This window comes from Coenobita brevimanus, chromosome 30 (genome assembly GCF_032717465.1).
Source record: "Coenobita brevimanus isolate Jiangsu-jjx chromosome 30, ASM3271746v2, whole genome shotgun sequence".
NCBI lineage: Eukaryota > Metazoa > Arthropoda > Malacostraca > Decapoda > Coenobitidae > Coenobita > Coenobita brevimanus.
Window position 1 is genome coordinate 27069954 of NC_136983.1, and position 14503 is coordinate 27084456.

General features: G+C 42.8%; 1 pseudogene; it reads left to right on the plus strand.

Moving 5' to 3' along the window:
* The first annotated feature begins 6118 nt into the window (after nucleotides 1-6118).
* LOC145395264 (protein GVQW3 pseudogene) lies at nucleotides 6119-13834 on the plus strand (annotated as a pseudogene).
* The last annotated feature ends 669 nt before the right edge of the window (nucleotides 13835-14503 follow it).

Here is a 14503-nt window from a genome sequence, read left to right on the forward strand (position 1 = left end):
CTTGTAAAATCAGCTTCCAAGAGATTACGTGTGCTAAGCCGACTCTGTACCTTCTTTACCCCTACACAGTCGTTGACTTTATAAACGAGTATTATTCGCCCCTGTTTAGAGTACAACTCTCATGTGTTGGGAGGCTACCCTCATGCAGCTCTTGTCAATAGGGTGGAGTGAGAAGCGTTTCGTCTCATTAACTCTCCTCCTCTTACCGGCTCCCTTCAACCTCTATCTCTTCACTGCACTGTTGTCTCTTTATCTCTTTTCTATCGCTACTTCAATGGTCACTGCTCCTCTGAACTGTCTGCTTGCATCCCTCCACCTCTACGACGGGTGTGTAGCAAACGTCTAGCAACAAACTCTCACCTCTTTTCTGTTCAACTCTCTAATGCAAGAGTTAACCTTTACTCCCAGTCCTTCATTTGTGCGACAGGTCAGCTCGAACTGTCTCCCTCTACCTGTATTTTCTGCTTCCTATGATCTCCAGTCTTTCAAACGCAGTGTGTCCAGGCATCTCGAAATGAATGGATCTTGAATTTGGCCTCTTCTGTATTGTTTTTTTTTTTTCTTGTCAAGAACTGTTTTGTGGGCTCCTGGCCTTTGGTTCCTTCTTCCTCGCATAAAAAAAAAAATAATAGAGCGTACAAGATGTGATTAGTGAAAGACGTGGAGTTAAAAAGTATCTTGACTTTGGAGCCGAGGAGAGTGCTTTGATGGTATAATAGGTTGAGAAAAGGTGTCAGCAGGGTAATGAAACTGGTATCTGTGAGAGTCTCAAGTCGGGAGGAGACGTGGTAGGCCAAGAAGATGGTGGATCAATATGGTAAATTAGTAGGCCCATGTGATGTTGCGAGATATGGAGTCGAGGTAGATGAATTGACAGGAATGAGTGACTTGTCGGACTGACTTTGCAAGATGGGTAATGTGCATCTCTTGTATATAAAAAAGTGCCTGCAGTGATGCCTGTGAGATAGAATCGAGATTCCAAGGGCTTGAATGGCTAATGAATGTGTATGTGTGTGTCCTGTTTCACTGGTCTCCCTCTCTGTTGCTCTATTCTTTTCTTTCTTCGTGGACCTTACCTCAGCCTACCCTTAGAGAGGAGAAAGAGGTTGGAATATTGGTGATGAAGCGAGAGACACGTGATGGCCATGGCATTGCGGGAAGGAAGCGTGACGACCGGTAAAAAAAAATAAAAAGTAAATAGAATAAAATGACGAACACACGTGGTTGTTCCTGACATGAAGGGTTGATTGTGCTTAGTCACCATCCATGTATACACTGTTCCGTGCTCTGCGATTGGTCAGAGGCCACGAATTTCTCCATTACTTGATGATGCGAGTACTTTCTTTGTTTATTTCAAATGTACTGGAGTAAAAGTATTTAAAAAGCATACTTAAGTAAATGTAGTAAAAAAACAAATGTGTACTTTTAAAAATGTCGATAACCACAAAAGTTACTTGAATACAGTAGTCAAGCACGTTTACTTCGTTACAAGTCTGGAGACTGAGTAGCAGTGTATATGAAAGTATTTTGTCTGAAAAACAGAAGGGAACACTGGGGAGGTCAGGGATTGCCAAGGGTTGAGTATGATAGGGAAGTGGCTTGCAGGGGGAAAGGGAACTGAAGAAGAAGGCGAAATAAACTGCGGGAAAGTGTAAGGGAGTGGTGGTGTGCTGGAGGAAGAAAGGTGGTTATAGAGTGAGGATAATAACGTCGAAAAGTCCTTTTGTTTAGGGTACCCATCATAGGCTTCAGATATAGATAGACTGATAGATAGATAGCTAAATATAGACGTACTGTAGAGAGAGAGAGAGAGACCTGTAAGACGCCAGATAGGTTGGGAAGACAAAATGACAGATATAATTTTCTTCGAACATTACTACCACCAACACTTATTAGCAAAAGCTTCAGGTCTTGTTCGGTTTGTTTGCAGCTAGAGGAAATTGTAAGGATGTCATCATTCTAAGCAGTTGCCAGTGTTAGTCGCTCGGTACTGTGCGAAGCAGAATATTGTCTCAATTAATTCTTTCAGTACCATGACTTTACTACCACTCTGTTATTATTACCTCTGATAATTTTTATTTTGCTTAGAGGAGACTTCTTCCCATAAAGCGATTCAGAAATGTCTACAGTACGAGTCTCTCTCTCTCTCTCTCTCTCTCTCTCTCTCTCTCTCAACTGTAGTCTTACTAAAGCAATTAGAGACATCTCATACTGGCGGGATCAGCAGCACCTTAATTCATATGCTTCGTATGATGACTATAGCTTATTGCTAATGCCAGGCCATTTCCATAAGATAAGGAGAGAATTATCATAGTGACGAGATTAGCAAGAAAAGTAGCATATCAAATTAGCATGGAAAAAAATATGCAATATCCTACGTGCACGTCGAACGGAATAATCAAATAGATCTACTTAGTTTTTTTCGTTTTCCTTTTTTTTTTTTTTTTTAAATTGTACAGTAGGTGTTCCTCTTCAGCTGATAAAATGTACAAAGGAGTATAAAGGAAAGCAAACAGCAGCAGATCTTATGGTCCTTTCGAGGCTGCTTGTTACAGAGTAGACTATGATGATAAATTCTAACTCTACTGTACATGCTGAAGGATAAGGATAGTAAAGCAAGAATGCTCCCCACGCCTCCAAACCCTCCAGCTAAAACTGGTAAGAAAAAGTGAGAAAACCCACCATGCAGCATGGAAAAACTGACGTGGAATTTTCATAGGAAAGACTGAAATGGAAAAGTTACTTTCTGGAACACTTTATCTTTAAGCTACAAGTATGAATAATCTGAAAGAGAAAGTAGTAAAGTAAAATGAATAATGGAATAATAAATAACGCATGACAACATGTACGGGTACGTTGAGTTAACGGAGCGTCTGCGGACACAGCATACAAATTGCACAGTGCACAGTGTGGATGTTTGGGGGTGGTGCGGCAGCCATGCCTCGCGCTCTATTAAGGTAGGCAGCAGTCAATCAGGCCCCAGCTCCGTTCATTTCACTGAGACTATGAGCTTTCCCATGCGGGACAAGCACACAAGTCACCTCCTGAAGCAGTGACCCCTGGTACATTACAAAAATCCCGATGGTGGTCACTTAACTAACAGGGACACTCAGCAATCCACAGCCCATCACAGGTCGAAAGTATGAGTAGTGACCGTAGGCGGTGGCTCAATTGGTAGAGAGGTGGCCTGCAGTCCTAACGGACCCAGATTCGAATCCCGGCTGGGGCAGGGAACAGTTTAAGGATTTGAATTTCATTAAATCATGCTTTACTGATCTATCAGAAGACCCGCCGACATGTCGTAAAAATACCCTCGTTAATACCAGTACACCAGTCCTGTATGAGACAGCCCTAGCATGTATTCAAAATGGACGGTGGGTGTTAGAGCCAAAGTAATGACATGTAGAGGTGTATGGTATGTAGGAAGACTGCTGGGCCTTGATAGCAGGCTGTGAAGCCTATGCCCAGAGTTGGACACACACACACACAAAAAAAAGTCAGGGCTATCTGTGCATATTCTAGTCTGTGCATTCATAAATTGATCCAATCTCTAAACAAAAAATAAATAAATAAAAATATACATACACAAGTGTTTTAAGTGTTTTATTCAGAGTAAACACATTAAGCTGGGGGTTAGTTGACAAATACTTATCGAGGCGACCTCTAAAGGTCAGTACTGTATTAGAATTTACTACATTGGAGGACATTTTATTCCATATACTGTATTTACAACTCTATTGAAGAAGAAATGCTTAGCTTCATGCGACTGGAATCATTTGCCAATTATTTTATACCCATTCCCTCTAGTATAATTCGAGTGATCAACTGTGAAGTACAAAGTGTGTCAGAAAAGCTCCAGGACTGAGTGTGCTGTGTGAGCTATGAGTGGGAGAGGGATTAGCGGGTTGCGTCACCGTGTGACCAAATATCCAGGGAGTATATGACTGTGATCTCAGCTCTCTGCAGCCATTGATCTTTTTTTCACATGCTTTTGTATACATGTCCTCTGTTTCATGTCGTCAAGCGATGAGCACAGAGCAACGAACCAACCTGAAGTTTCTGGTCTGGTTGGGGAAAACTCTGTCTGAAGCACTGAGAATGCTGCAGCAAGTGTACGAAGATGATATGATATCATGCTCACGTGTTTTTTAGTGGTATAAGAGGTTCAAAGAGGGACGCGAGGACGTGGAAGATGACCCTAGGAGCGGAAGGCCTTCAACGAGTAGGACTGAGGCCAACTTTGACCGTGTCAGGCAGATTGTGCATGACGATCATCAGTTGACTGTTCGACTGATCGCAAATGAGCTGGGCATGAACCGGGACAGCGTCTGGAAGATTATCACTGAAGATTTGGGTATGCGGAAAGTCTGCGCAAAGATGGTGCCGAAGCTGCTGAATGATGACCAGAGGGATCGGCGTATGCAGGTGTGTCAAGACATTCTCGGGCGTCTTGAAACCTAACCAAACTTGCTAGGGAGGGTCATCACCGGTGATGAGTCATGGATCTTCGAGTACGACTCAAAGACCAAACACCAGAGCTTTCAGTGGAAGAGTCCGATGTCGCCAAGGCCAAAGAAAGCAAGACAGTCGAAGTCCAAAGTCAAACTCATTTTGATCGCATTCTTCGATGTGAAGGGCATCGTCCACACCGAGTTCTTGCCACAGGGCCAGACGATTAACCAGCACGCCTACAAAGAGATCTTGCAGCGTTTGCTTCGTTCAGTGCGCGAGAAGAGGCGAGAGTTGTGGCAGGAAAACTCGTGGCTGCTTCACCATGACAACGCGCCTGCTCACAGTGCCCTGAGCATCCGACAGTTCCTGGCCGAGAGGAACATTGCCGTGCTGAAGCAACCTCCCTACTCACCCGACCTGGCTCCGTGTGATTTTTTCCTCTTCCCCAAGCTCAAGGGGGTCATCAAGAAGACACGTTTTGAGGACGTGGAAGACATCAAGATGGCCGTGATGACAGAGCTGCGGAGGATCCCAGAAGAATCCTTCCAGGAGTGCATGGTGGCACGGCAGAGAAGGATGGGAAAGTGCGTTAGACTCCAGGAGGATTACTTCGAAGGGGACAACTCGTAGTTTGTAGTTCGGATTTGAAATATATCTTTTGTGACATCAGTCCTGGAACTTTTCTGAGACACCTCGTATTTATCAACAGCCATGTTATCATATCCTTTGAATATTTTAAATACTGGAATTAGATCTCCTCGAAACCTCCGTTTACTTAGGGTAAATAAATGCAGGGCTTCTAAACTTTCCTTGTAAGGCTTATTTCCCAATCTAGGTATCATCTTTGTCATCCTTTGCAGCACTCTTTCAAGCTTTTCCATATCCTTTTTATAATACGGTGACCAAAACTGAACACAACACTCCAGATCCGGGCGTGCCAAGGAATTATACAAAGTAAGGACAATATTATCAAATTATTCCAATGATCTATCTATGAGTCCAATCAATTTATTGGCTTTTTTCACAGCTTCTATAAATTGTTTGCTTGGTTTCAAATCGTTTGTTATTATAACTCCTAAGTCTTTTTCATGGTTTACCCTATCAAGTTGGACATTATTCATGCTATAACTAGCTCTTACATTTTTACTGCCAATGTTTAGCACTTTGCATTTATTAATATTGAAATCCATTTGCCAAACTTGGGCCCAGTTAAACACTCGATCGACATCGCTCTGAAGTGCCTTCTTTGCAAGGCTGTATCTGCTCTGTTACCTAGTTTAGTATCGTCAACAAATTTTGAAATTTTACTACATAATCCTTCATTAATATCATTGATATATATCAAGAAAAGAATAGGACCTAACATTGAACCCTGTGGCACTCCACTTGTCACGTTTATCCAGTCTGACTCTTCGTTTATTACAACTCTTTGCTTTCGTCCGGTGAGCCAATCTTCAACCCACCCAAGGACCCTGCTGCTGAAACCATGTGCCTGAAGCTTTTGAAGAAGTCTTTTGTATGGAACTTTGTCAAAGCCTTTTGAAAGTCAAGGTAAACAACATCAACTGAGTTAGTCTCGTCATACATGCTCAGTATATTATTGAAAAAGTCCAGCACATTCGTGAGGCAAGAACGATTATTACGAAAACCATGTTGAGAATCTTTGATGAGACTGTTTGATTCTACGGTAAGTGTTTCACAAACTTGTCTCTGATAATAGTTTCATAAAGCAGGTCTTCAGGTGCACCATTTATAACGTCGGTCTTTTTCTACATCTTTTAACCTTAGGTATTCTACCTTTTTCATGTTCTGTAAATCTTCTGGATATGACTGAAGGTATTAAGAGCAATACTGTGAGATGGTTCAGCCATGTGGTGAGGATGCAGAGTGACAGACTGGCTCGAAAACTGCATGCGAATGAGGGTGATGGGGGAGGGGGGACATGGGAGACCAAGGATGAGATGAATGGATGGAGTGGAGAGATATATGAGGGAGGAGATGAGTAAGTTGGAGGGAGGGTAGCTTAATGACAGAGGACAGGGCAGTGTGGAAGTGATTTGTTTGTGGCAACGCTTTATAGGACTGAGGCGTCCGGTTATACACATATTATAGACACTCTTTTTTAAAAACTAAGACTTCTCTAGTACTTCTCTTGTAACGTAAGTTTTCTACATTTTACCAGACTTGGTTATGCCTGACTTCCTACTCTGATCAGACATTACTACTGACTTCATTCTATATAAAAATTTAAACATAATGAAAAATCTGTATTATGAATGGAGGACACCAGTAATCTGGTGTTTGGATTATTTTTTTTATTCATTTGTTTTTCCTTCCTCTGTTCTGTTATATATATAAAAAATGTAGCAAGAATTAACTAAAGTTTTGCGATAATCAACCAATATGACAGACTGATTCAGGTCACCTTTTGATCAGTGTGTCTTGGAGTCCTGCCATATCATTAAACCCCACGTCCATCATTTGGCCAAGGGCTCGGAGCACACTGGAGTTGGAGCTGGAGAAGTAACTTTTAAATGACTCCCCATAGGAATCGAAGGTTACCCTGATCGGAGACAGGAAGAGAAAAATTATTTCATTTTCAACATACTTTCTCATTTATGTGTATTGGTTTGTAAAAAAACAATATTTTAAGCGTAATGATATATCATGGTGTTATGTTGCTCATTCTGCAATTGTGTAACAGAGTTTGAAGATGTGATGCTTCAGTTACCGAGTCACTTTTTTTTTCTCTCTCTCGGGCGACTTTGTACACACAGTAGGCCTATGGTAATGACGAAGTCCACTGATTTTCAAGGTTTTAGGTTGGATCTTTCTCTCCCTCCCCGACACTTAGCAACTTGAAACTCTCTGTCTTAATGGGCAGAACGCCATTTGTTTTTCAGTTTCTCATACAAGTCTGGCCTACAATAAATGGTAAGCCTATTTCAGGTTCTGGATCTCATCTCCCACCCAGCATACAATTCTATCACAGTCTGTGAATACTAGATTTCCGTTGCCAAGCGCCCTTTTGTCATATAAAACATATAGTACACGAGATGTATGGTAAAGAGGAAGAGTACTGATTGTCAAACCTCTAAGAGTCTAACGCCCATAGTCTTGAAACTGAGGGCAGGGGTTACTCTTCCCGCAACATACATGACCTCATTTTTACAACTAATTCTTCTGCTTACACTGTTAATCTTTTCTCGCCATTGGGCTCCTCCAGTCATAACCTAATTAACTTAACCTGTCCAATCGCTCCGGTACGGCCTGCAGACCCTCCAAAGAAACGTTGACTGTGGCACTTTGGAGCTGTAGATTAGGAGGCCCTCAGGCAGTACTTCTTTGATTTTCCCTGGAATGATTATTGCTTCCGTGGCTGGGAGCCATCTGAGTGTGCCTTGCGCATTACGGAGGTTATTCTCTCGGGCATGGAAGCATACATTGCTTTCTCATATCCTTTGACTAATGCAAGAAAGCCTTACTTTAATCACGCTTGTTCTAATGCTGTCCGCAACAAGGAGAGGGCCTATAAAAGGTAACGGAGCAACCCATCCCTGAATGACATCTATTTTATGTTTCTTCCCGGAAATGTGCTAATTCTGTTCCTCGCTCTGCAAAAAATTATTTCAACTGTACTAAATGCTCTCAACTCTCCAACTAGAACTCTTCCCACTCCTTCTGGCACTTTGCCAGAAAACTTACTAACAACTTTATCTCACCATCCTTCCCTCCTCTTTTCTGCCCTGATGGCTCTGTACCTATTTCATCTACAGATAAAGCAGATCTCTTTGCACAGACTTTCTCCTGCAATTCCACCTTAGACAATTCCAGTGCTGTTCCTCCATCACTTCCCCCCGTCTAACTTCCTCATGGCTAACATTGATATTTCTTCAGCTGATGTATTTTCTGCTATCACTGGTCTCAATACTAACAAGGCATACGGGCCTGATGGAGTCCCTCCTGCTGTCCTCAAGAACTGTGGTTCTGTGCTTACACCTTGCCTATGTAAACTCTTTAGCCTTTGTCTTTCAACTTGTACCTTTCCTTCTTGCTGGAAGTTTGCTCTCATTCAGCCAGTCCCAAAGAAGGGTGACAATTCCCAACCCTCTAACTACCGTCCAATTGCTTTAACATCCTGTGTCTCAAAAGTTTTGGAGTCAATTCTTAACAGCAATATTTTAAGGCGTCTTTCCTATCACACCATCATTCTGATCGTCAGTATGGGTTCCGCCATGGATGCTTCACTGGCTATCTTCTCACCTATCTTTCATACTCCTGGTCATCCTCTCTTTCGGGACTTTGGCGAAAGCTTTGCCCTTGCGCTTGATATATCAAGGGCTTCCGATCGAGTCTGCCATAGATCTTAATATCTAAACTGCCCTCATACCGTGTCTATCCTTCTATCTGTGCCTTCGTCTAAAGCTTCCTTTCTGGTAGTTCTATAGTTGTTGTTGTAGACGTTCATCGTTCTTCTCCTAGATGTATCAACATTGATGCTCCTCAGGTCTCTGTCCTATTACCAACTCTCTTCCTTTTATTCATCAATGATCTTCTAAGCTGTACATCTAACCCTATCCACTTGTACGTTGATGATTCCACCCTTCACCTTTCAATTCGGTTTTCACAACGTCCATCTCAGCAGCTGCTTCAACAAGCAATGGATGAGGCTATGGCACACCTAATCTCTGACATGGCTCGTATCTCTGACTGGGGTAGAAATAATTTTGTTGTTTTTAATGAATCAAAGACTCAGTTATTACACCTATCAACCCGTCAAAATCTTCTACAGGAGTACCCACTAATGTTTAATAATATCCAGCTCAATCCTGCATCATCTTTGAACATGCTTGGGGTTTCATTCACTCGGGACTTATCTTGGAAAGACCATATTGCACCTCTTGTAAAATCTGCTTTCAAGAGATTGGGTGTGATAAGCCGACTCTGTACCTTCTTTACCCCTGCACAGTTGTTGACGTTATAAACGAGTATTATTCGCCCTCGTTTAGAGTACAACTCTCATGTGTTGGGAGGCTCCCCACATACAGCTCTTCTCAATAGGGTGGAGTGAAAAGCTTTTCGTCTCATCAACTCTCCTCCTCTTACTGGCTCCCTTCAACCTCTATCTCTTCACTGCACTGTTGCCTCTTTATCTCTTTTCTATCGCTACATCAATGGTCATTGCTCCTCTGGGGTGTCTGCTTGCATCCCTCCACCTCTACGACGGGTGTGTAGCAAACGTCTAGCAACAAACTCTCACCCCTTTTCTGTTCAACTCTCTAATGCAAGAGTTAACCTTTACTCCCAGTCCTTCATTTGTGCGACAGGTCAGCTCGAACTGTCTCCCTCTACCTGTATTTTTTACTTCCTATGATCTCCAGTCTTTCAAACGCAGTGTGTCCAGGCATCTCGAAATGAATGGATCTTGAATTTGGCCTCTTCTGTATTGTTTTTTCTTTTTTCTTGTCAAGAACTGTTTTGTGGGCTCCTGGCCTTTGGTTCCTTCTTCCTCGCATAAAAAAAAAATAATAATAGAGCGTACAAGATGTGATTAGTGAAAGACGTGGAGTTAAAAAGTATCTTGACTTTGGAGCCGAGGAGAGTGCTTTGATGGTATAATAGGTTGAGAAAAGGTGTCAGCAGGGTAATGAAACTGGTATCTGTGAGAGTCTCAAGTCGGGAGGAGACGTGGTAGGCCAAGAAGATGGTGGATCAATATGGTAAATTAGTAGGCCCATGTGATGTTGCGAGATATGGAGTCGAGGTAGATGAATTGACAGGAATGAGTGACTTGTCGGACTGACTTTGCAAGATGGGTAATGTGCATCTCTTGTATATAAAAAAGTGCCTGCAGTGATGCCTGTGAGATAGAATCGAGATTCCAAGGGCTTGAATGGCTAATGAATGTGTATGTGTGTGTCCTGTTTCACTGGTCTCCCTCTCTGTTGCTCTATTCTTTTCTTTCTTCGTGGACCTTACCTCAGCCTACCCTTAGAGAGGAGAAAGAGGTTGGAATATTGGTGATGAAGCGAGAGACACGTGATGGCCATGGCATTGCGGGAAGGAAGCGTGACGACCGGTAAAAAAATAAAAAGTAAATAGAATAAAATGACGAACACACGTGGTTGTTCCTGACATGAAGGGTTGATTGTGCTTAGTCACCATCCATGTATACACTGTTCCGTGCTCTGCGATTGGTCAGAGGCCACGAATTTCTCCATTACTTGATGATGCGAGTACTTTCTTTGTTTATTTCAAATGTACTGGAGTAAAAGTATTTAAAAAGCATACTTAAGTAAATGTAGTAAAAAAACAAATGTGTACTTTTAAAAATGTCGATAACCACAAAAGTTACTTGAATACAGTAGTCAAGCACGTTTACTTCGTTACAAGTCTGGAGACTGAGTAGCAGTGTATATGAAAGTATTTTGTCTGAAAAACAGAAGGGAACACTGGGGAGGTCAGGGATTGCCAAGGGTTGAGTATGATAGGGAAGTGGCTTGCAGGGGGAAAGGGAACTGAAGAAGAAGGCGAAATAAACTGCGGGAAAGTGTAAGGGAGTGGTGGTGTGCTGGAGGAAGAAAGGTGGTTATAGAGTGAGGATAATAACGTCGAAAAGTCCTTTTGTTTAGGCCACCCATCATAGGCTTCAGATATAGATAGACTGATAGATAGATAGCTAAATATAGACGTAGAGAGAGAGAGAGAGACCTGTAAGACGCCAGATAGGTTGGGAAGACAAAATGACAGATATAATTTTCTTCGAACATTACTACCACCAACACTTATTAGCAAAAGCTTCAGGTCTTGTTCGGTTTGTTTGCAGCTAGAGGAAATTGTAAGGATGTCATCATTCTAAGCAGTTGCCAGTGTTAGTCGCTCGGTACTGTGCGAAGCAGAATATTGTCTCAATTAATTCTTTCAGTACCATGACTTTACTACCACTCTGTTGTTATTACCTCTGATAATTTTTATTTTGCTTAGAGGAGACTTCTTCCCATAAAGCGATTCAGAAATGTCTACAGTACGATTCTTTCTCTCTCTCTCTCTCTCTCTCTCTCTCTCTCTCTCTCTCTCTCTCTCTCTCTCTCTCTCTCAACTGTGGTCTTACTAAAGCAATTAGAGACATCTCACACTGGCGGGATCAGCAGCACCTTTATTCATATGCTTCGTATGATGTCTATATCTTATTGCTAATGCCAGGCCATTTCCATAAGATAAGGAGAGAATTATCATAGTGACGAGATTAGCAAGAAAAGTAGCATATCAAATTAGCATGGAAAAAAATATGCAATATCCTACGTGCACGTCGAACGGAATAATCAAATTGATCTACTTAGTTTTTTTCGTTTTCCTTTTTTTTTTTTTTTTTAATTGTACAGTAGGTGTTCCTCTTCAGCTGATAAAATGTACAAAGGAGTATAAAGGAAAGCAAACAGCAGCAGATCTTATGGTCCTTTCGAGGCTGCTTGTTACAGAGTAGACTATGATGATAAATTCTAACTCTACTGTACATGCTGAAGGATAAGAATAGGAAAGCAAGAATGCTCCCCACGCCTCCAAACCCTCCAGCTAAAACTGGTAAGAAAAAGTGAGAAAACCCACCATGCAGCATGGAAAAACTGACATGGAATTTTCATAGGAAAGACTGAAATGGAAAAGTTACTTTCTGTAACACTTTACCTTTAAGCTACAAGTATGAATAATCTGAAAGAGAAAGTAGTAAAGTAAAATGAATAATGAAATAATAAATAACGCATGACAACATGTACGGGTACGTTGAGTTAACGAGGCGTCTGCGGCCACAGCATACAAATTGCACAGTGCACAGTGTGGATGTTTGGGGGTGGTGCGGCAGCCATGCCTCGCGCTCTATTAAGGTAGGCAGCAGTCAATCAGGCCCCAGTTCCGTTCATTTCACTGAGACTATGAGCTTTCCCATGCGGGACAAGCACACAAGTCACCTCCTGAAGCAGTGACCCCTGGTACATTACAAAAATCCCGATGGTGGTCACTTAACTAAAAGGGACACTCAGCTATCCACAGCCCATCACAGGTCGAAAGTATAAGTAGTGACCGTAGGCGGTGGCTCAATCGGTAGAGAGGTGGCCTGCAGTCCTAACGGACCCAGGTTCGAATCCCGGCTGGGGCAGGGAACAGTTTAAGGATTTGAATTTCATTAAATCAGGCTTTACTGATCTACCAGAAGACCCGCCGACATGTCGTAAAAATACCCTCGTTAATACCAGTACACCAGTCCCGTATGAGACAGCCCTAGCATGTATTCAAAATGGACGGTGGGTGTTAGAGCCAAAGTAATGACATGTAGAGGTGTATGGTATGTAGGAAGACTGCTGGGCCTTGATAGCAGGCTGTGAAGCCTATGCCCAGAGTTGGACACACACACACACAAAAAAAAGTCAGGGCTATCTGTGCATATTCTAGTCTGTGCATTCATAAATTGATCCAAACTCTAAAAAAAAAAAAAAAAAAAAAATATACACACACAAGTGTTTTAAGTGTTTTATTCAGAGTAAACACATTAAGCTGGGGATCAGTTGACAAATACTTATCGAGGCGACCTTTAAAGGTCAGTACTGTATTAGAATTTACTACATTGGAGGACATTTTATTCCATATACTGTATTTACAACTCTATTGAAGAAGAAATGCTTAGCTTCATGCGACTGGAATCATTTGCCAATTATTTTATACCCATTCCCTCTAGTATAATTCGAGTGATCAACTGTGAAGTACGAGGTGTGTCAGAAAAGCTCCAGGACTGAGTGTGCTGTGTGAGCTATGAGTGGGAGAGGGATTAGCGGGTTGTGTCACTGTGTGACCCAATAACCAGGGAGTATATGACTGTGATCTCAGCTCTCTGCAGCCATTGATCTTTTTTTCACATGCTTTTGTATACATGTCCTCTGTTTCATGTCGTCAAGCGATGAGCACAGAGCAACGAACCAACCTGAAGTTTCTGGTCTGGTTGGGGAAAACTCCGTCTGAAGCACTGAGAATGCTGCAGCAAGTGTACGGAGATGAGATGATATCATGCTCACGTGTTTTTTAGTGGTATAAGAGGTTCAAAGAGGGATGCGAGGACGTGGAAGATGACCCTAAGAGCGGAAGGCCTTCAACGAGCAGGACTGAGGCCAACGTTGACCGTGTCAGGCAGATTGTGCGTGGCGATCATCGGTTGACTGTTCGACTGATCACAAATGAGCTGGGCATGAACCGGGACAGCGTCTGGAAGATTATCACTGAAGATTTGGGTATGCGGAAAGTCTGCGCAAAGATGGTGCCGAAGCTGCTGAATGATGACCAGACGGATCGGCGTATGCAGGTGTGTCAAGACATTCTCGGGCGTCTTGAAACCTAACCAGATTTGCTAGGGAGAGTCATCACCGGTGATGAGTCATGGATCTTCGAGTACGACTCAAAGACCAAACACCAGAGCCTTCAGTGGAAGAGTCCGATGTCGCCAAGGCCAAAGAAAGCAAGACAGTCGAAGTCCAAAGTCAAACTCATGTTGATCACATTCTTCGATGTGAAGGGCATCGTCCACACCGAGTTCTTGCCACAGGGCCAGACGATTAATCAGCACGCCTACAAAGAGATCCTGCAGCGTTTGCTTCGTTCAGTGCGCGAGAAGAGGCGATAGTTGTGGCAGGACAACTCGTGGCTGCTTCACCATGACAACGCGCCTGCTCACAGTGCCCTGAGCATCCGACAGTTCCTGGCCGAGAGGAACATTGCCGTGCTGAAGCAACCTCCCTACTCACCCGACCTGGCTCCGTGTGATTTTTTCCTCTTCCCCAAGCTCAAGGGGGTCATCAAGAAGACACGTTTTGAGGACGTGGAAGACATCAAGACGGCCGTGATGACAGAGCTGCGGAGGATCCCAGAAGAATCCTTCCAGGAGTGCATGGTGGCACGGCGGAGAAGGATGGGAAAGTGCGTTAGACTCCAGGAGGATTACTTCGAAGGGGACAACTCGTAATTTGTAGTTCGGATTTGAAATATATCTTTTGTGACATCAGTCCTGGAA